Source organism: Ursus arctos, unplaced genomic scaffold (genome assembly GCF_023065955.2).
Source record: "Ursus arctos isolate Adak ecotype North America unplaced genomic scaffold, UrsArc2.0 scaffold_29, whole genome shotgun sequence".
Classification (NCBI taxonomy): domain Eukaryota; kingdom Metazoa; phylum Chordata; class Mammalia; order Carnivora; family Ursidae; genus Ursus; species Ursus arctos.
The window spans coordinates 33,706,741-33,727,063 of record NW_026622974.1 but is presented as its reverse complement, the minus strand read 5'-3'; the positions used below and the strand labels follow the sequence as shown (position 1 = coordinate 33,727,063).

Sequence of the window (20,323 nt, the reverse complement as noted above, 5' to 3'; positions counted from 1 at the left end):
ATAAGAAAAAATAAGACTGCTTTCTTGTAAATATCTTCAGAAGCAACAATACATATTCCAAGGTCTTATACAAAATCAACAATCTATTTTTTTTCCAAGTGTATTGTGAGAACTCTCCACGAATCTTGACTTATTCTTAGTGATACATCAGAAACCTTTAATGGGCTGTTTACCAAATTTGCTACTAAGGAGACTTCCTGGAATCTTCCTTTATAGGGCTGGAGGATTGATGATTTGTGGCCTTTCTGTGTATCTCACAAACATTTTTTTGTCCAATGGAGGCTAAATGAAACTTCAGGGCACTTTGCTCTTGTCATAACCATTGTCCTTTGTGGCTAAACACAAAATCAGATTGCCTTCTTTAATCATGTTTTTAATAGACCTTTAGTTCATTTATTGGACAACTAATTGAGAAGGAGGGAGTGACCATAGTTTTACAGGTTGGAAAGAAGAAAACAGCTTCATTCAATTCCTTACTAAGAACTGAAATGTCACTGGAGTTTCTGAGAAGCCTAATCCCTACCACAGAATTCTACCGTATCCAACTGCAGAGTTTTCATCCTCTTGGGAATGATAGAAAGTCTTTTCATAGTTACACCATATAGTTACACCATACTGTATTTATTGTTCTTCTTTCTTTTACATTATCAACACAAGCATTACTGAAGTCTGTAAAAGGTTGGCTTTACTGGAACTGAAAACTGCTGAGTCATCACATGAATCCTAGTTGCCAAGAGGAGAGCATTCTTTCTGCACTTGAATAAATCCTGTAAATTTTCAGAGGCATATTTGAAAAAGTGTACGACAGTTAAATTCTTTTTCTTTTTTTTTTTTTTTTTTTTTTAAAGATTTTATTTATTTATTCGACAGAGATAGAGACAGCCAGCGAGAGAGGGAACACAAGCAGGGGGAGTGGGAGAGGAAGAAGCAGGCTCATAGCGGAGGAGCCTGATGTGGGGCTTGATCCCATAACGCCGGGATCACGCCCTGAGCCGAAGGCAGACGCTTAACCGCTGTGCCACCCAGGCGCCCCTAAATTCTTTTTCTGAGGAACTTAATTTTTGTTTGTTTGTTTTGCAATTATAATTTCATTTTTCTTAGTTTTCTTGGGACATAGGGACTACACAACACAGGTTTTGTAAATGAGAACATTGTACTTCTCCGAAACCATCTAGAGCCAAGGATTGTGGTAAAAAAAAGTGTCCCGTATTTATTCCCACCCCCATGTGATAGCTCTCAATGATTTAATGGCTCCAAAGGGCTCCCATGAGCCCCCCAAAACTGTAGCACACTCTTCACCAAAATTAAAAACCGTCAGTTCACCTCATGATTCTAAAATTGTTCTGGACTCTGAGTCTCCTCTTACACATCTTGTACTGAGAAACTACCAGTACTAATATGTGAACTATCAGTTCCCTCTTTGTGAGTCTTTTCCAGATGTCACTGGAAAGTCCATGCTTGTAAACTTCTACTGTGACACTGCTGGGGGAAAAAAGTCTATAGGCTTTGGTTTACTTAGCGTTACAAGTATACTCATTCAACATTTATGAATGCTGAGCATGTTTAGATCCACATAAGAATAGAAAAATGAACACCACAAAGACTTTACCATAATACCTAGATCTTTGTGTGCCTTTGTAGGCCGAGCAAAAATAATTTTGATAAAAGTGGCCCTGTGCACAGAAACTCGATGTCCTCCAGAGTCAAAACATGGGCTTCCAGGCCATGCATTAAAAAGCAAGTGAAACAGAGCTGCCATTGAAGACCAAAGGACAATGGGGCTGTTCCAGAGACCTGTTTAGGAAAGCTGCTGTCTGGGCAGTTTTTGTTCAGTAGCTGCATGCATGGTTAATGACCCATGCAATCATGGACCTAGACAAAGTAAACAATTTCTCAACAGTATCTCCGAAAGACTTGTTCAACTTTTGTAGCTAAAAGCAGAATTTGAAGTGGTATAACGTTGTCTGAGCAGTATGAATTAAGACCTTTGCAAAATGTAGCTCCGATTTCTCAGTAGTCTTTAGCAGAACACGCCGGGAGGAGGGGATATTCACATCCTAGCCTGTTCAGCCCACAGCATAGGAGAGCTAGTTGGCATGATACAATCATACAAAGAATTCCATTCTGGAAAAGTAGTAATGAGATGAAAGAGACTTAAAACTGCTGTTATGACCCTGAAACTGTCCCTCGGCCGCTGCTGCTCCCCACCCCCAATCTGTCAAACTCAGCACAATGACTCAAGTATGCCAACTCTTCCTCAGATAGGGCCAAGCAACCGAAATGCTGTCATCAGGTGCACGTGATTTAGTCACAGCTCCCCTTGGAAGAAAAAATAACATGGTTGTAAGTATGTTTCTTATTGCTTCCCTCATTCCTTTCCTCCCTTCCTTCCCCTTTCTCTCTTTGTATTCCATTTCAGGCTTCTTTGATACTATGTGTCAAGTATGGTCAGAGACGGTGAGGTGGGGGTGGGGGGCATCTGGTGAGATGCAGAGAAAGGGAGAAAAGATTGAAAATGATACAAAAGATACTAAAACAATGAATAAGTTTCGGTCTTATTCATCCCATAATATAAAGTTTAATCAGAGAGACAGATGTAAAACAAAACAATCAAAAAGCCTATAAGCGGACAAAGTAATGGTATCCGGGGAGTGCACAGAAGGTGCCCCGGTAACTAGGCAGCTAAGCAACTGGATCCCCACTTGTGGCAAACCCCTGCCTGGATTGTGTGAAATGAGAAAATCTGATGCCACATTTGCTAGAATCCCAGTGCAACCATCTCCAGGGTTCCGGTTTTATTCGTTTATTTAGTAAGTATCAGTGTTGCGTTTATGTAGTACAAGGCCTTGGCTAAGAGCGGTGGGAATTCCTGACATTTGAAGGACAGAGCCTGGCGAATTAAAAGTGGGTGGAGGACACGTAACCGTCCAGACAGAGGAAGCATAGGCTGCCTCTCATGTGGCGGGTAAAATACAAAGTGCTTTCAGAGGAGGAAATCCTTGTGTGGTTTAGGAACGTAGAGCTGGAAATAGGAGTCTGCGGGGCCAAGGACGTCTCCTACTGTCTTTTCCGGCCCTGATCGCTGGCCCTCCTCCCTCTCCGCGTCCCCTGAGCAGGGTAGTCACTGCCCCGGGGACTCTTCTGCAAACTGTATCTTTCTCCTCCTAGTGTTCTTTGTTGCCGAACCTGTTTTCTCACTCTCATCTAAACTGTCTTGCAGAGCAAATAAATTCTCACTAATATGATAATGGGGTATAATACACCAGGGCTGTGAGGTAATCCGCTTGCATTTTAAGGGACATTTTGGAGATAATGTCCCAAAGGAATGGTGAGAAATTTTCTGGGAACACCGCAGGCTGGTGGCAGAAATATTTTTGGATAAGTCGGTAGAGGTCTTTCAAATCTTACCACATAAGCAGCCACTTTTTCTGTCATCATGCAGGGCTGTTCCTCTAAGTATATTTACCTTTTAAAAAAAGAAGACGACTAACTGTAGAAGACTCTGTTATTGAACTCACACTTAGTTGTGATACCACCCACAAAGAGCTCCACACAATTTCCCTTATGCACCCACAGTCTAGCCCTGTGTGTTTCATGTCTTTTAGGAAAGCCAGAAGTGACCTGTAATTACAAGCAAACATCACTATTTTATTTTGTGTTTATGTTAAATGTTGTTTTTACACTTTAAAAAAGAACGATTGTATCATTAAAGCGATTTTCTTTGGGTGCTTAGGACTTGTTTTTTCCCCCGTTTTTCAGATAGTAGTAATCTGAAGAACCGCAGGGCCCCCGTGTCCGATGCTCCTTCTGGGGCACGGGCGGCCGGACGTAGGTGCAGCCGTCACACACAATTCCTCTGATGTTCTACCACTCCCTTCCCGCAGCCACAGTTCCCAAAGGTTCTGGATGCCATATTTTGTTTAGTTTTTAAAATTAAGAAAACGAAACATAATTTTGTTTCGAATAGTTGAGAAGAATTTCATAATGCCTTTTGAGAAAACTGCAGTGCTTAGTGTTGCAAAATCAAGGTGGAAGATTATTGGCCTAGAGGCCAGATGAGGGATATAATTTTTTTTTTTTCTTAATTGGAAGCCCCACAATACTTTCTTCTCAATTACTGCATATACTTATGCACGGTCTGTTGTCTAGATATGTAGCTGTCAATAAAAATGATATGTGAATGCGAAAGACACATTTCATGCTTTCTTGCCGAGGCATTCACTGGCTGGAGAAAGGCCAGGGCAATATTTTTATTTGGAAAGGTCAAACCCTTATTTGGAAACCCATATGTGTCAGGTTTTAAATTCTTTTTTTTTTTTTTTCAACTCCCCTTACTCTCCACACAGACCTTTGAGATTTTTTAACTCTATAGATTTCCACCTGTCAGTTAGTCTGCCGACAAAAGGCTGAGGCCTGTTAGGATGGCTGGCTGCAGAAAGGGTGCACCTTGTCCTGGCTGATGAAAGCAGACACATTGATGGCCAGCGTCCCATTATTCCCTCCAGCAGTAGGGGAAGTCTCAAGCTGCTTCTGCAGCTTTTTGTACGATTTACCGAAAACTGGAAGGAAAACCTGGGGAGTTATAAGAAAGCCTGAAAATTTTCCTGGCTGAGAAAATTTTAGCATCAAATCATTAGTTTAAAAAAAAAAAAAAACAAAACAGAAAAACTAACTCTTCCTGTGTGTGCTCTGGGTTTCTTCTCCCCATTCTTCTCTACCAGTCACTGGAATGTTCTTAAAGAATAACTGGCTAGGCCATTAAAATGAGAATCAAGATGGCATTTGTGTTGTGACCTTTTGGCAGGATACCCTGTCCTCATACATTAACTCTGCAGTGACAGAATTTTGCTTTTTTCCCCCTTTTCCTGCCATGGAACCACCCCAAAGGAACACTGAGAAAGATCTCACTTGGATAAGTCCTGAGTGAAGTATTTCAACTGGAGAAGGCTCACTTCTCCCTTCTTGCTTCGTTCCTCAATTTTTTACTTCATTTTGTCACAGTATAGTGAATAATGCCATGTGATAATTAATTAGGGTTCATCCATTTTGCCAACTCACGTCTATAAGTTATACATTGGAGACTTAAAAGGTTATCAAAATATAGTCAAATAAGCTTAGAACTCCAACTGTCGGACTGAAATTTTAATCACTAAGTGTTCAGTATTTGCACAAAGGTACACACACACATACACACACATACATGAAAACAACAAAGAGTGAGCTGTAGGACAAGGATTTGCGACGGAATATTTTTCATGATAGAAAAAAATATGGTTACAATGCTCAACACCAGATTAAGCTTTAAAATAAGGAAGTTGAAATTAGAAATCATTTAAAATTAATACTTTAAAATTGTTTTTAAATTTATATATTATACGTTGTTTTTCATATTTAAAAGATTCAAATGATAAACTCAAAAATATATTACTGCAGTGATCTAGGATCATAAATAAGTAAGATACAAATTTTGATCTGAATCTGTCTTTAACATTATATCTTCATAAGAGTATTTTATGAGTGTAGTGAGAAAAAATATCTATAAAAAGAAAATATTTTGCTATTCAAACTTTTTACAGCAGACTTTTTTTTTAACTAAAAAGGGAGGAGGAAGAGAGGAGGAATAAAGGGATGGAGGAAGGACGAAAAATAAGGGGAAAGAGAAAGAATTAGAAGTAGAACAGGAGGAAATGGAGGAGGGGAAGGAGGAGGACAAACAGGAAAGGGAGGAGGAGAGCAGGGGGTGGGGAGGAGGAAGGGGAGGAGGAGAAATAGTGAAGGAATTTTCCAATCCCGAACTGTGATTGATATAGGAAAGATGTTAGGGTTCGAAGCCTACAGCAAAGAAAGAATTTTTGAGACATCTCTGGTGCAAAAAGGTGATTTTATTAAAGCACAGGGACAGACCCGTGGGCAGAAAGAGCTGCACTGGGGTCATAAGGAGTGGCCCATTATATACCCTTAAGTTGGGAGGGGGTTAGGGATACCATAAGTCTCTAAGGAATTTTGGAAGCAAGGTTTCCAGGACCTTGAGGGGGCTAGCTGTTCTGGGGAAAAGGTCATTTATTACCGTCTAATAAAACTTTAGTCATGAGACCCTTCAGATGTATATCGTGGGCCATATGCTTGGGGGATGATTGCCAACCTGTATCTTGGGGCGGGGGTTAGAGATAAAGGAGGTTTCCAAGGAAATTTTTATATGTTAAAGTAGACTTACAGGATCCTGGTTGGGGGGGGGGGGTGTCAGGCTAGGATTGCCTTTTGCCCTTAGCAAAGTATTAATAACATTGAGGCAGTTGAGTCCCTAGAGAAATTCACTCTGCCTGTTTCAAGGACTTGTCAGTGGGCTGTAGGTAGCAAGGACATTTAATAATTTTTCTTCTGCCTTTGTTTCCCACATCGTGATGACCTTTGTAATTTGACACAGCATATCATCCTGAGTTAAAGTTGGCCTCACAGTTTAGAGATATACTAAAAACAAAATAAAAATATTTTAGTGACTTGATAAGTATTAAAATTCCTGGGCTGTATTTTCTTCATTGTGGAAATAATTCTATGTACATCCCCAAACCATTCAGCAATTTATGGATTTAATAAATAAGATAAAACTTGAATACTCTAAATGCTTCTCAGAGCCATAGAAAACATATACTCTTCCTTGGGTTTGAATATATGTGGAAAGGTCCCCATGTGACATTCTTTATGGTAGTTGTATTTTTTAGATTGTTAGGACATTCTTAAAATCAGATTTGGAATTTTTAAGCTACATAATGCTATCTGTTGGTTTCAGGAAAAAAAAAATAAGCACTACTTTTTCCCATCTCATTTAAAATATATGAGAATCAAACTGCAGAAACTAAGCTAAATCGTAAATGCATTATGAAGCAGTCACCTTTTGCATTTGGAGAAAACTGATTTTTTGCAGTCCCGAGCAATTGTTAAAAAAGTCAGGTGTTGCCTGTCAGGTCTGAGATGTAGATTCAGCCAAACATTTGCATTTAAAATAATGAGCTCAGCTGGCATTTGTTTCCATAGCCATTAGTCCCTTTAGCAAAGATCAAGTGGGAGGTTCCGATTCAGCAAAATCTTTCATTTATAATATTAAGCAAGAATTTCAAAAAGATGAGATGCCAATGACTATTCAAAAGTACACTTTTAAAACAGCAACATGGCTACAGTTTGACTCTTCTGTTTGAAGCTATAATTATCCTACTGCACTGAGAGATGAAGATTCTTATAGTATCTCTTTTCAAAGATGTGTTGTAAAGCATGTTTAGTTCTGGTCAAACACAAAATTAGATGAGCATAAAGTAGACAATTGTTTTAATTGCATAAATTTTCTGCTCAATAACAAACCCTCAGAGGTACAAAGGCACACTAACATCCCATTAATTTATCTTTTCTTTATACCAATTCATTAAATGTGTATCTTAAAATTAAGTTTCCACTGTGTTGTGATTTAGAAAATAAATCTGGAGGGGCGCCTGGGTGGCACAGTCGTTAAGCGTCTGCCTTCGGCTCAGGGCGTGATCCCGGTGTTATGGGATCGAGCCCCACATCAGGCTCCTCTGCTATGAGCCTGCTTCTTCCTCTCCCACTCCCCCTGCTTGTGTTCCCTCTCTCGCTGGCTGTCTCTCTCTCTGTCAAATGAATAAATAAAATCTTTAAAAAAAAATAAATCTGGAGATTATCACAGGATTTTACTTTTAGACAAAAGTTTATTTGAACACTGATTATTTCACTTAATTTTTCTCTAAAAATATATTAACACTTGATGTTACTATTGATTAAGGTTACTAAATTCACAAAAATATTTCATTTCCTTAATTAAGTTGAAATAGCATTTAGTAAAAATTCAGGTACAGAATAAAATAGAGATGTAATGTGGAAAGAGGTTAATTAATAGTATCTTAACATTGTAAGGGACCTCAGTGGTCATTTAATTTAAACTCTTTCTCAAATCAGAGAGCTCCACAAAAATAGGCTGACATTTATTGATCCTCTGGTTGCTTACCTTCCAGGATGGAGAGCTCATTTTCTCACAAGACAAGCATTGACATTATTGAACTTAAATGTTATCTGTCTTCTTGCGTCTCCTACCCATTGATCTTATATATTTTCCTTTCGAAACATGAGAGAAAATATGTCTATTTCCCTCCTGCACATGAACTATCTCCTATTTAAAAATCCTTTTCTGTTCTCAATTAGATCTTCCCTTCTCGAGTTTTCCAACCACTCCTTTATGGCATAATACTCAGACAAGATTCTAAACATTCCCACCTAAATTATTCTAAATTCTCTCTACTTTGTCCTATACCATATCTAGAACTTATTCAGTATTCTAGGCATTGTCTGACTAGTGCTGAATACATTGATGGAGAAAAATCTCAACTGATTTGAACAATGTTTTTTCTGTTAATGCAACATAAAAACATGTAATTGGCATGTTGGAGAAAGGGTTTGGTGGTGGTAGCTGTTGTTAGGTGACATCATCTTTGGTTTGGTTGCTGCAATCTGCGGTCAACTAAAGCACTCTGATCTTTTTCAAGTCAACTGCTGCCAAGACTGTCTTTTTCGTTCTGTTTTGTGTGTTCCTTATTTTTGTTGTTATTGTTGTTTTTAATCTCCAAGCAGAAATTGAGTGTTGATCTTGTTAAAAAGTCAAAATTTTGATTCCGTCAAGGCCATTTTGAATTTTAATTTAACATTCTCTTGTATGTTAGCTATCACACATATGCTTGGAGCTCTGAAAGTTTGATAAATAGTGCTTTCTTTTCGCAAAGCTCATGGATAGAAAGTCAGACATGACAAAATGAGGATAAACTATGGAATTCTACCTGTCCATGGGTGTTTCGTGACATATTATGAAAGATCCTTCTCTGGTCACTGATTAACATACTTGAGTATGATCATTCAAATCTAAGTTATTATCTTGCAAGGAACTTCTTCAAATGGTTTCAAAATCAAGCAACTGAGTGAAAGGTGGTATAGACAGCATGGAGGTTAAGGGTACCAAGCTCAGGCCCCAGAGAGCCAGGGTTTGAACCTGGGCTCTGGCTCTTACCAGCTATTTGGGTTTGCCTTTGTTATTTACCTTCTCTGGATTAACTTTCCTCATCTCTAAAGTAGAGAAGATGAAGAAGAAGAAGAAGAAGAAGAAGAAGAAGAAGAAGAAGAAACAACAAAGTGTACATAGACTTATTTTAAGGATTGAATGAGTCAATATATCTAAAGTACCAAGGAAAATACCTGACATATAATAAACACAACATTGTGACCCAAACTAACCCTACATTTCATAGCATTCTTTTGACCTATCAGCTTCTGTGAACCATACTCTTACCAATCATTGATTTAATTTTTCAAAGGTAGTAAACCATTAATAATTTATTCTAAAAATTTATCTAGAATAAAAATTAAGCCTGCTGTTGATAATTTTAAAATAAAACTTTTTTATTTTCAAAGCACATAAACATGACATAACAGAGGAAGTCATATATTGTTTTGAAGGCTTCTAAGAATAAAAATTTTAAATGACATCAGTCTTTTATATGTATTTGATACGATATTAGTAAAATATGTGATTCTTAGTTAAAGCAAAGAAAGTATGCTTAATCTTGATTCATTTTATTAAAAAGAAAACTTACTGCTTCTTGAAGACAATTGTTTGGTATGAAAACTGACACGCACACATCCAATAGCTTTTAATTTTGAGTTTAAGATTATTGTCTCCTTTGTTCATGTTGTTTCACTATAATACTATCGATTCTAAAGTATCTTTTGCTTAAAAATACTGTCTGAATGAACCTTATGGTGAAAACTGGCATTCAAAACTTCCTTTGATAGATTTGTGAAAACCCCCAGCACTTCTGGGGTAATTTTGTGAACAAGAAGAATGCACCGTTCTTGTTGAAAACACTTGGATTAACTGCAGCTAACAGATTTCTTGGAATCAAAACCAAAACTTTTTCCAGTTGTGTGAATTCAGCCTACAATGATAGAGGTCAGCAGAGGTCAGACTCAACCACCCGGTGTGTGCTTCCTCCTTGGAGTGTGACAAGGAGGCACTGATCTCGCGCCCTCTCTGCCTCTTTTCCACTTGCTTGTGAAAGCCATAAGAAAGCACTAAACCTGTTTTTTGTCTTCCTTTCTCCCCTTCTTCCCCAATCCAAATAATCCAGATACCCAAGATGGTAATCCCCAAATCTCCAAACCTAAAATGATAGTTTGTATAAATATTATCATGATTTTGTTGTCATTTATTTCTCGGGTGAAACGAATGGGGTGTTTGGATAGGCTCTTCTTTACTCACCTCTTTGATTGTTAAATGACTTATCTTAAATGGTTACTTTGTGATAGCTTCATCCCAAATGTTGATGCTGTGACAATAGAGTTAAAGCCAAATGCCATCTTCTTAACCATCATTAACCAAGAAGAGCTATAGACAGCATTGATCTTGTCAGATCAGCGAGGACTCAACTTTGGGTGGAAACCTACAGAGGCATAGAGGTAGTACCAGCTAGTTTATGTCAAATCTTGCAGCACTGACACCTAGCTCTCAATTCCAAACTACATAGGAACATTACAATTAAATTTCCGTCACTACTATATTTTTCAATAGTGAATTTTTCCTTATCTTGGTTCTTTATCATGTTGAACTTATTTTCCCTCATATTTGGAATTCAGATAGGAAGAATGAAGGGCACTGCATATAATGAGATAAGGAATAAGGTGAACAGGAAAAGAATCTGTGGGTAGATAAGGCTATTGACTTTTAGCCTTATAACTGATTTATTAAAGACTAACAATAGAAGCCAAAAGCAAAGTGTTTTCTCCAATAAAGTATCAGCTTTTATGTTAGAATTTATGGAATTCTCCCCCTAGGTATCTGTAATGTAGTTGGTATTACTAGTCTCATCTTGATAAGTCTTTCTTACACTGCTCTGAGCTAGATCAAGGGCAATTCACACGTGGGAACGCATCAGCCTGCTGTAAACAAAGCTTAAAAATGCAACGAAAGAGTGTGAGTTTGGGATCCACCTTAAGGCAGTCTCACGTGCACTCCTAACTCTGCCAGCCACCTGGTGGGACTGAATAGTTCTTATCCTATTAATAGTCTTAGCTTTTTCCCTTCTTTCTCTCTTTTCTCCGTAAACCAGGTATGATCCCTACTTCTCAGGACTTTGATGAAGATTTAATTAACTGGCATATATAAAATTTCTAAAATCACTAGATATTTGATAAATGTGTCTCACCTTCCTCTGATGCTCTGATGTTTTTGGTAAATAGTTATATTGAATAATTCTTAATTAAAATTACATTTTCATTGTATTACATTGTTTGCTAAAGAGTTAACCTTTGGTTTAGAGGGTATATATTTCACTTCACAGTATACAAATCTACATGAAACAAATGTTTCTGATTCAAAGTTAATGCTGGACACTTTCAAGGTGACAATAACTTTAATAGTAGTCATGAAATCTATGGTAAAAATTCCAAAACTATATTATCTCAGTTATGGGTATTTACACAGAAAGAAACCTTATTTATTTATTTATTTTTGATTGCTATTTCCTGTTGAAAATGAGGGGAAATTACATAAAATTCATAGAAATAAGAATGCCGTAATGAAAGTGTTAATGGAAATTAATAGAATGAATCTGCTTGTGTATTCTTTGCTAAAAGACATTTGATTTTTCATTTCAATACACTGACTTACTTTAAAATAGCTTGGAAAATAACAACTTAAACTGCAATTATTTGAGGTCCAACTTAAATTTTTTTAACTGAAATAAATGCAAATCCCTTATTATGGTTGTATTAAAACAGTGTTTGTGGTACCAAGAAAATATGATTTTTTTTGTGTTTGTGCTGAATAATATATCCATCACATCTCAGATAATCCAATAAGTGCAACCAGATTGCAACATTGTCAGAACACCAAGATTTAAAATTAGAAATGGGACAAACTTGTTTGGAAGTCACTGAATATCTTTAACCAAGGCTTGATGGAAAATAAGGAGGAGCACATGAAGTCCCAAATGATAAAATTACTATTTGCTCTTTTATAATTACTCCTCACTGGATGTCCTACCATTATAGTAACTGGGATTCAGAGCGTTACAGAATTATTTTGCATAAAATGAAAATAAATTTTATATCCATAAATCTGCCCAAAAGGTAGTAATGACTTTAATTTTGTGTAACAGATTCTTTTATCCATAGTGTGGTAGAATTGACAGCTTTTTTCACTTTGTCTTTTGGAAAAAAAAAAAAAGGAAAAGAAAACAGAATTTTTTTCTTTTTTGAAATAATGCTCTTAAATGGCTTATACCTAGAGTAAAATCAGCCTAACTTACTTCTTACAAACAACTTCCACAATAATTTCTTTTGAAATTCAAATTACTTAAAAAGTTATTTAATGGAAGGAATGGGGTTTGTGAAAACATTTTAGAGCATTTTGAATATTGTTTTTTAAGAACTTGTTTCCCTTTTGCTTAAATTCCTATTCATTTTTGGAGAGAAACATTAATCTCTCAACCACACCATCCTTAGAGTCTGTAGTTAGACGCCCCTCTCCTTTACCCCATGACACATCACTTAATCCTAATGAAATAGTTACATTTAAAAAGTAGTTTTATAGCAATACTTTGGAGCATGAGTTCATTTTTCATGAAAGTAATAGCCATTAAGTTCCCAGGTTAGCTCACCAACATCAATGGAACCAGTGCTATATGGTGAGACTATAAACTCCCGAGGGTATGGCAGCTCTCCCAAGAACAGAAGTACAGGATGGAGGGATGCACTGGGAGGCAGGGGTTGGGGTCACAAGTAGCAAAGATGAAGGAACAGAAACCAGATTAGGTAAAGCATTAGACATAGTAATGCTGGCTAAGAGTTACCAAATACTTACTCTCTTAGGTACTACTTATGATGACTCCGTGTATTTTACATACACTAAAATATTCATTGTTATAAAATTCCTATGAAGTAGATGCCATTATTGTGCCTATTTTCCAGGGGAGGAAACTGAGGCATACAGTTGTTAAATAACTTACCCAAGACTACATATCTCTAAAGTGGTAGGACTGGAATTCAAATCATGATAACCTGGCGCCAAAATTCATGCTCTTACCCCCTACGCCCTAATGCCCCTTGGCATTGTAACAAACACCACGATCACATTTTCTTCACTCTCTCATCTCTCTAGGGTCACCAGAAGTATGCTGACCCACACGTCTGCAGTTTCTCAAGAGAACAGTCATTCCTCCCTTGTTCTCAACTGGAGAACCTGAGGTATGTTTTCTTCACATGGGATGAGGGCAGATTCTCTTGGTGCCAGTTTCTGTGTAGGTCAAGTATGGAAGTCAACTCTTGTTAAGATATATACATATACATATGTGTGCATCTATATGAAACATCTTAATAAAATGGTATTATTTGGTGTTTACTGTGTGTGATACGTATGACTTAAGTAGATAACCTTCTCTTAGTAAGTCCAGTCAAAACTCTTTCATAAAGACTTTTATCTTGTATTGAGTTATTCTTTCAATCACTTCAATCAGTCACAAGCTTTGCCGTCTGAAAGTTACTATGTCAGCTTTTGTGAGTCAGGGTTATACAACGAATGTGGCATAGTCTCTGCCTTCAAGGGGTCTACACTATAGTTCTAAAGATAAAGCCTCTAAAGAAATATATCTGGGCAGAAGGTAATGAGTGTTATAAGAAATATACAGGATTTTTATAGAATAGAGACATTCTTTCCACTTAGAAGTATAAAACAAAGATTTCACAGAGATGGTGAAATTTGACCTGGGCCCTAAATAATTTTGGAAAGGATTTCGATGGACTTCTATAAACCAGGATCTCTAGTTTCAGAAACTGACCCCATGAATTTGAGCAAACGAGGAACTTGCAAGAAGGATACTGAGGCTCTCCGTGATCTCCAGGAAGGCTAGAGAACCATGCCACAAGGCAATACAGCCCAATGGAAGACCCGCAATCATGCTTTGAGAATGAGCTCCTGCTCATGCCCAGTACGCTACCGTCATTGCAACCTTGGGAACTTTTTCTTGCTGCAACTACCTCTGCCACCAGAGAAAATTCCTTCTGGTTCCTCTTTTTTTGCATCGGTATCCACAGATTAAAAAGGCAGAGACTATCAGGAGTGTCCATTTTTATTACAAAGAAAAAGAAAAGCAACTACCTTGGCATCTCTAACTTTATCTTTCTCTCCTGCAATGGGAGGAAGGCTGAGCCCCTTGTGAAGATTCCCAGGGCATTCAGGTGCCCTATGATCTAAAGAGTGGCCACAGTTAACCAGAGGTGGAGGGAGTATGGAAGAGCATTCCCTGAAGAACAAAAGGCGTTAGAGAAAGCATCCAGATAAAGCTGCCTGCAGTGTGGTCAGAGAAATGAGTGTCCTGTGGTGTTTCTAGAGCATAAGAGTCCATGGAAAGGGTTGAAAGGGGTGGTGGGAAAGCAGAAAAGACTAGAATGCAAACTAGGTCAGATTACAGACCTTGTTAAATATCGAGCAAAGGAATTTAGTTTTTTGTTTGTTTGTTTGTTTTTTGTTTTTTTTAGTATCTGTGATGGAGAGTCATGGAGGCTTAGAGCAGGGGAATGATTTGGCTTGGCGCATATAAGCCTTATTGCTCTGTCTTCGAGAAAGAGAAATTTATTTGACACTTGGTTCTTTTTGATGATAATTTCTGCTGTTAGAATTTGCTTTGTGAAATGCTTTACTCTCTGAATTTCTAACAAGATAACTTGGAGATTTCATCATCTTCCAATATGATTTTGATTTTTAAATAATACATGAGAAGGCATGATATAAAATCAAACATTTTCATATCCCATGTATTATATGATGTTTAAAAAAAAAGTCCTCATGGTAAGTGACATTTCAAAGAATTTGGCTGGTCTGTATATTAGCAGACCCCCCCTATCCCCTTCCAAAGTAAGACCTAAAAGGGCATTTCATCAACCACTATAAATTATAGTTTTCATGGTTTTCTCAGTCTCTTGGAAAATAGCTTGGCTATTTCACTTTTTCTTTTTTTTTTTAATAATAATATTTTATTATGTTATGTTAGTCACCATACAGTACATCATTAGTTTTTGATGTAGTGTTCCATGATTCATTGCGTGTAACACCCAGTGGCTCCATGCGATATGTGCCCTCCTTAATACCCATCACCAGCCTATCCCAATCCCCCACCCCCCTCCCCTCTGAAGCACTCAGTTTGTTTCCCAGAGTCTAGTCTCTCGTGGTTCATTCACTTTTTCTTTCTTCTCCTCTCCCCTTCTTTCTACCATTAAATTAAACTTGAATGTGACCACTGTATACTCTTGCTGAGCTCTAGTTTATTATCCATTTAAAAATCTGTTCTTCTTTACTTTATGTGTATTATTTTACTTCGAAAAAAGATTTTGACGGGACATAGTCAATGGCAAGCATACTTCAGATCAGTAAAAAAGAAATGGAGGGGACCAAGTAGAATGGGGACAAGAAGAAAATATGCTAAGCCTAGGTGAGAGTTTCTGTGACTCAGTTTCACATTGACTCAACTTCCTTGAATTTAAGGCAGAAAGAGAAACAGTGAAAGAGATTGCCAGCAAAACGGAGCTTCATAGTTTTGAAGAAACATTTTCTAAGTACTAAAATTTCAAACATGTGACTTTATAGGGGCATATGGAGTGATTTAAAAAGCAATCTCATCGACATTTAAAAAATGCAGAAGCAAATTTCACAGGGTAAATTATTGAAAGTTCATTTTTCCATGATATTTAGCAATAAACAATTTCTAGATATTTATAAACAAGAACAGTTCTGGTAAACGCATACACATACAGAGATGTAACTTGAAAATATTTGTATGTAGGAAGCAAGAACAAGCACAAGAAAATATGCTGCAGAGTGTCCATTTCTTCCTTCCTTTATCATGTCTGAGTCTTATTCACGTCTTCCTTCTGTTAGTAGTTATACATTGATATCTTAGGAGTATTTCTTTTTTTTTTTTAAAGATTTTATTTATTTATTTGACAGAGATAGAGACAGCCAGCGAGAGAGGGAACACAAGCAGGGGGAGTGGGAGAGGAAGAAGCAGGCTCCTAGCGGAGGAGCCTGATGTGGGGCTCGATCCCAGAACGCCGGGATCACGCCCTGAGCTGAAGGCATACGCTTAACCGCTGTGCCACCCAGGCGCCCCAGGAGTATTTCTGATTAAAAAGAAAACCATTGTGTCATTAACATATATGATAGACTCAATATCCTATTGATCATGGCCAAAGGAAAACACTTTTAATCATAAACAAGTATGATTTTTTGAGAGTAGCTCAGAATCATTTCTTGGTTATTTCCTATCTCTCCAACTAGCTTGTGATTGCTTTTATTAATCTACCACAACACAGGTAGTAGGCACTTGTAACATATATTCTAAATAAGTGACTACATTTTAATTGTCTTTATAGCATATTTTTAAGTTTTATGTATGGGTACCTTTTCATTTCTCATTTGCTTTATCAGAACTGGTACATCTATAAAATGTCTATAAATAGAATGGTCTAAATGTATTTTCCTGAGATTATCAAATAGGATGTTTTGCACATTGACAATCGTAGCCCCATTTGATTTCACTGGATGCCAAAAGCACTGTTGCATTGAATACAGTTTAAGTTGCTAGATTTTAGAGTCCCCCAATAAGGAGTACTGTTAACTTTTACTTTACTGTGGCAAAATGAGCAAAGACAAACATGGAAATAGTAATTTGTCTGTGCTTTTTCAAGAGGAAGGTCATTTTCAAGGCTTAGATGAATAAGACATGTCAGCAATCCAATGTTTAATTCCAAATGAAAGTTCAGATCATTAACTACAAGCATTACACTTATAATGAACCCCAGATATGATTATGTTGGCCTTTCATTAGTCTTTTACTTTTGGGGATGTTTTCTCTAAGTGACTTATTTCACTAACTTAAGCCCAGAGCAGTTTCCTATTAATAAAGAACTTAATTAATGGAGCAAAAATGGTCACTTAGGTTTAGGGATTTAATGTCTTAGGATGGTGACCAAATAAATTAAGCTTTAGTGGCATTGCAAAAGGAATTAATAATATCAGCTGAAGTTTTAAAAAATAATTTACATATTTTAATCAAAGCAAGCTTCACCATTAAATTTGAACCATTTTAGGAATGCCTGGGTGGCTCAGTTGGTTAAGTGTCTGCCTTTGGCTCAGGTCATGATCCTGGGGTCCTGAGATCGAGCCCCGCGTCAGGCTCCCTGCTCAGTGGGAAGTCTGCTTTTCCTTCTGCGTCACCCCTGCTTGTGCTCTATCTCACTATCTCTCGAATAAATAAATAAAAATCTTAAAAAAATAAAACACAAAAAATAATTTTAAGTGGACAGAAATATAGTAATACATTCCATATTGTAAAGGATAGATGCGCGTGTGTGCACGTGTGTGTGTGTGTGTGTGTGTGTGTTATAATCACCACATTGAAATTGAAAGCTGGTCATGAAATGAAGCCTAATGTGGTCTGTTTACTAGCTCATAAAATACTAATGACTATCTTACACATAATTGCCTCTTAGTGTGTTTATGCAGTTACCAGAGCCTGAGGCCTTTCAATGACACACACTTTAAATACACAATTAGCTCAGACCACTCCAGTAAATAGAATCACTGTAATCACTAAGCTCCACACACTGTGTGTGTCCATGTGGACTGAGTAGTGTCACAGATCGGCACCTGAGAGGTGTTAACAGTAAAACTGCCTTTCATGTTCACTGTACTCACCCGAAATATCCTTGTATTTCTGCTGAGAATCCATCTCTTTAGAATTGTTACCACATATATTAATATTTATTATATGTAATATAAATATAATGCAACATTATAGTATAAATATATGTAATACATAATATCTGTAAATAATAAAATGTATATATTTTACATGTATGTATATATTTATACATGTATGTGTGTATGTGTGTGTGTATACCTCAGAATAATTAGATTATTAGAATATTAGAATCCTAAAAGTGGTGTAGGATAATATTAGAAATTCTAATGGATAATCAACAGGATCTTCTACAGTCCCTGCAGGCACATTCCAGGGACTGTCACCACTCAAAAAGGTTAATGCCAGAATGAGCTAGATGCTTTAGCAGACAAAATTCAGAAGAGGGGAGCTGAGGGCTTTCCAAGCAGGATTTCTATTACTGGGCCCAAGAAACCACCGGCCAATTAGTAGTGGGAAGGAGACCAGAGTAGATGTCTATCACAGAATGGCCAAGAATAGGCTGGAAGGGAGGAGAATTAAACCAGGATGATTTTAATGTCAGGATGGGTTTCAGAGGGAATATCATCAAGGGGTGTGACCTCCAAACTCAGAACTGAGGTTCCTACAAGGGCTCATAAGCCAGATGGACAGATCAGGGCTCTGAAGGCAAGGCTCTCAGAACCTGTCTTTCTTGTTTTCAAAGTGGCCTGACCCCAAGGGACCTGCTCGGGAGAGCTAGGCCCAACACCTGAGAAGCTGGCAGTTTATGAGTGAAGAACGCAGTTTTAAAACAATCTGTTCTTGAATGCCTTCATGGGAGATGATTGATGGCTGGTTTACTGATTGTGGAGATCGAGTTGTTTCTAACATCAGGGCTTCATTTACGTCCAACTAATTATCAGCTCAATTGTGCCCTTCTTATAAAGATGGCAGGTACCATTTTTCTCAAACAGAAGATAAATGAGTTTAAACTGTGTTTCAGAGAAACACTTTGGTAGAGTACAGTGTTTCAGTAACATCCAGGATTTCAGATTTTCAGGAACATAAAAGATTTTCTCACCGAAGTTTCCGTTAGTGATCTCTCTCCCCACGTGCGCCTGCTCGCCACTATTGCCGCAGTAGCCACGGTGTATTTTATAGGCTCAACAGCAAGTCCCACCTGCTGTGTCAGCTATGCCATTGTTACCAAATTGCTCCTCAGGCACAGCCTCCGCTACTGTGACGACCAGAGTCACCGCGTGCTGCCCTGCCACGGTGGGCAGCTCTGCTAACATCTAGAAAGCGTTGGCGGGGGAGGAGACGTTGCAGTGAGTCAGGAGGGGGCAGCTTCACAGTGCCAGAATGCCACCCCACCACCCTCTGCCACCAGAGCTTGGGACACTACTTTGTCACGTGCTCCTTCTTCTGATACCGCTGAGAGACTGTTTATGGACCCTAGCCCTACATGTCTTTAAACTTTGATGTGAAGAGGTTCCTTCCTTAAAAAAAAAAAAATTCCCATTTTACAGATGGTAAGTGTATAATTTGAAGAACTTGCCAACGGTCACCTAATATGGAAGTAATAGAGATACGATTTGCAACTAGCTGTCTGAATCAGGAGCGTCTGTGTTTGAACAATTATGCTGCTTTGTTCCAGGTAATCTGTTACCGAACCAAGTTTCTCCGTGGAAATCTCTCTTCTCTTAAATGATTTCTTTCAGTCCCTTGGGAAAACAGACCCACTTTAGAATATCCAGAAATATCCAAGCAGGGCTTGATTTCAGTATTTCCGGTGTATGAATATTGGAAAATATTTATTGCCACTGCAGTTTGGGCCTCGCTCTGTTGGGCTTGTTCCTGCAGGAGGATCATAGTTCCTGCCCTTTGATGGCAGTCTTGGTCATGTGACCAGCTTTGGCCCTTGAAGCTTAATAGAAATTGTGCTATTTCAGAGCAGAAGTTTGAAGACTCAGCTCTATTTTCCCTCTGCCTCAAGACCAGAATGTACAGATGGAATGTACACCCTGGATCCCAGAGTGAAAAAGATAGGGACCAGAGCTGAAGTTGACCCAAAAAAGACACGAGTGGGGAAAGAAACTGTTTTTGTAAGGCAGTGGAACATTGAGGTTGTTTATTATCAAGCATAACTTAGCTTAAGGTGGCTGAGAGAGGAGTCAGCACAGCGTGGGCAAAGGCTTAGATCCCTGGGAAGGTCAGCTGCTGCCTCTGTCTCTTCTGGATCTGAGAAGGGATCATTCCTCTGCTATATGGCCAAAAGCACTTATCTGCTCTCTGAAATATGGCTTAGCATTACTCAGATAAACTTAATAGGAAAGAGTAACTGATTTGTTGTGGTGCGGTGAAGTAGAGGAAGACGTCAAAGGGGCCTTCCATGTTTGCACTGCACGCGCAGTTACTAACTTGCCTTCTCCCCCCCTCCTTCTTCGTCAATCTACCACAGTTTGGATCTTTAATGATGTTGATTCATCCTTGAAAACTTCATGTTAACAGACCTTTGACCATAAAGTATGTAGGAACTAGATAAACCTGGATCTGCAAAT

General features: G+C 38.0%; 1 long non-coding RNA gene across 2 annotated transcripts in view; it reads left to right on the top strand.

The window, feature by feature from the left end:
* Window positions 1-20,323, top strand: part of LOC123001477 (uncharacterized) — a 427,451-nt gene that overhangs the window by 310,831 nt on the left and 96,297 nt on the right. For both annotated transcript variants that reach the window (XR_008956189.1, XR_008956190.1), the window contains one exon: window positions 13,208-13,293. This is a non-coding gene — a long non-coding RNA (uncharacterized LOC123001477). The remainder of the gene's footprint in view (window positions 1-13,207; window positions 13,294-20,323) is intronic.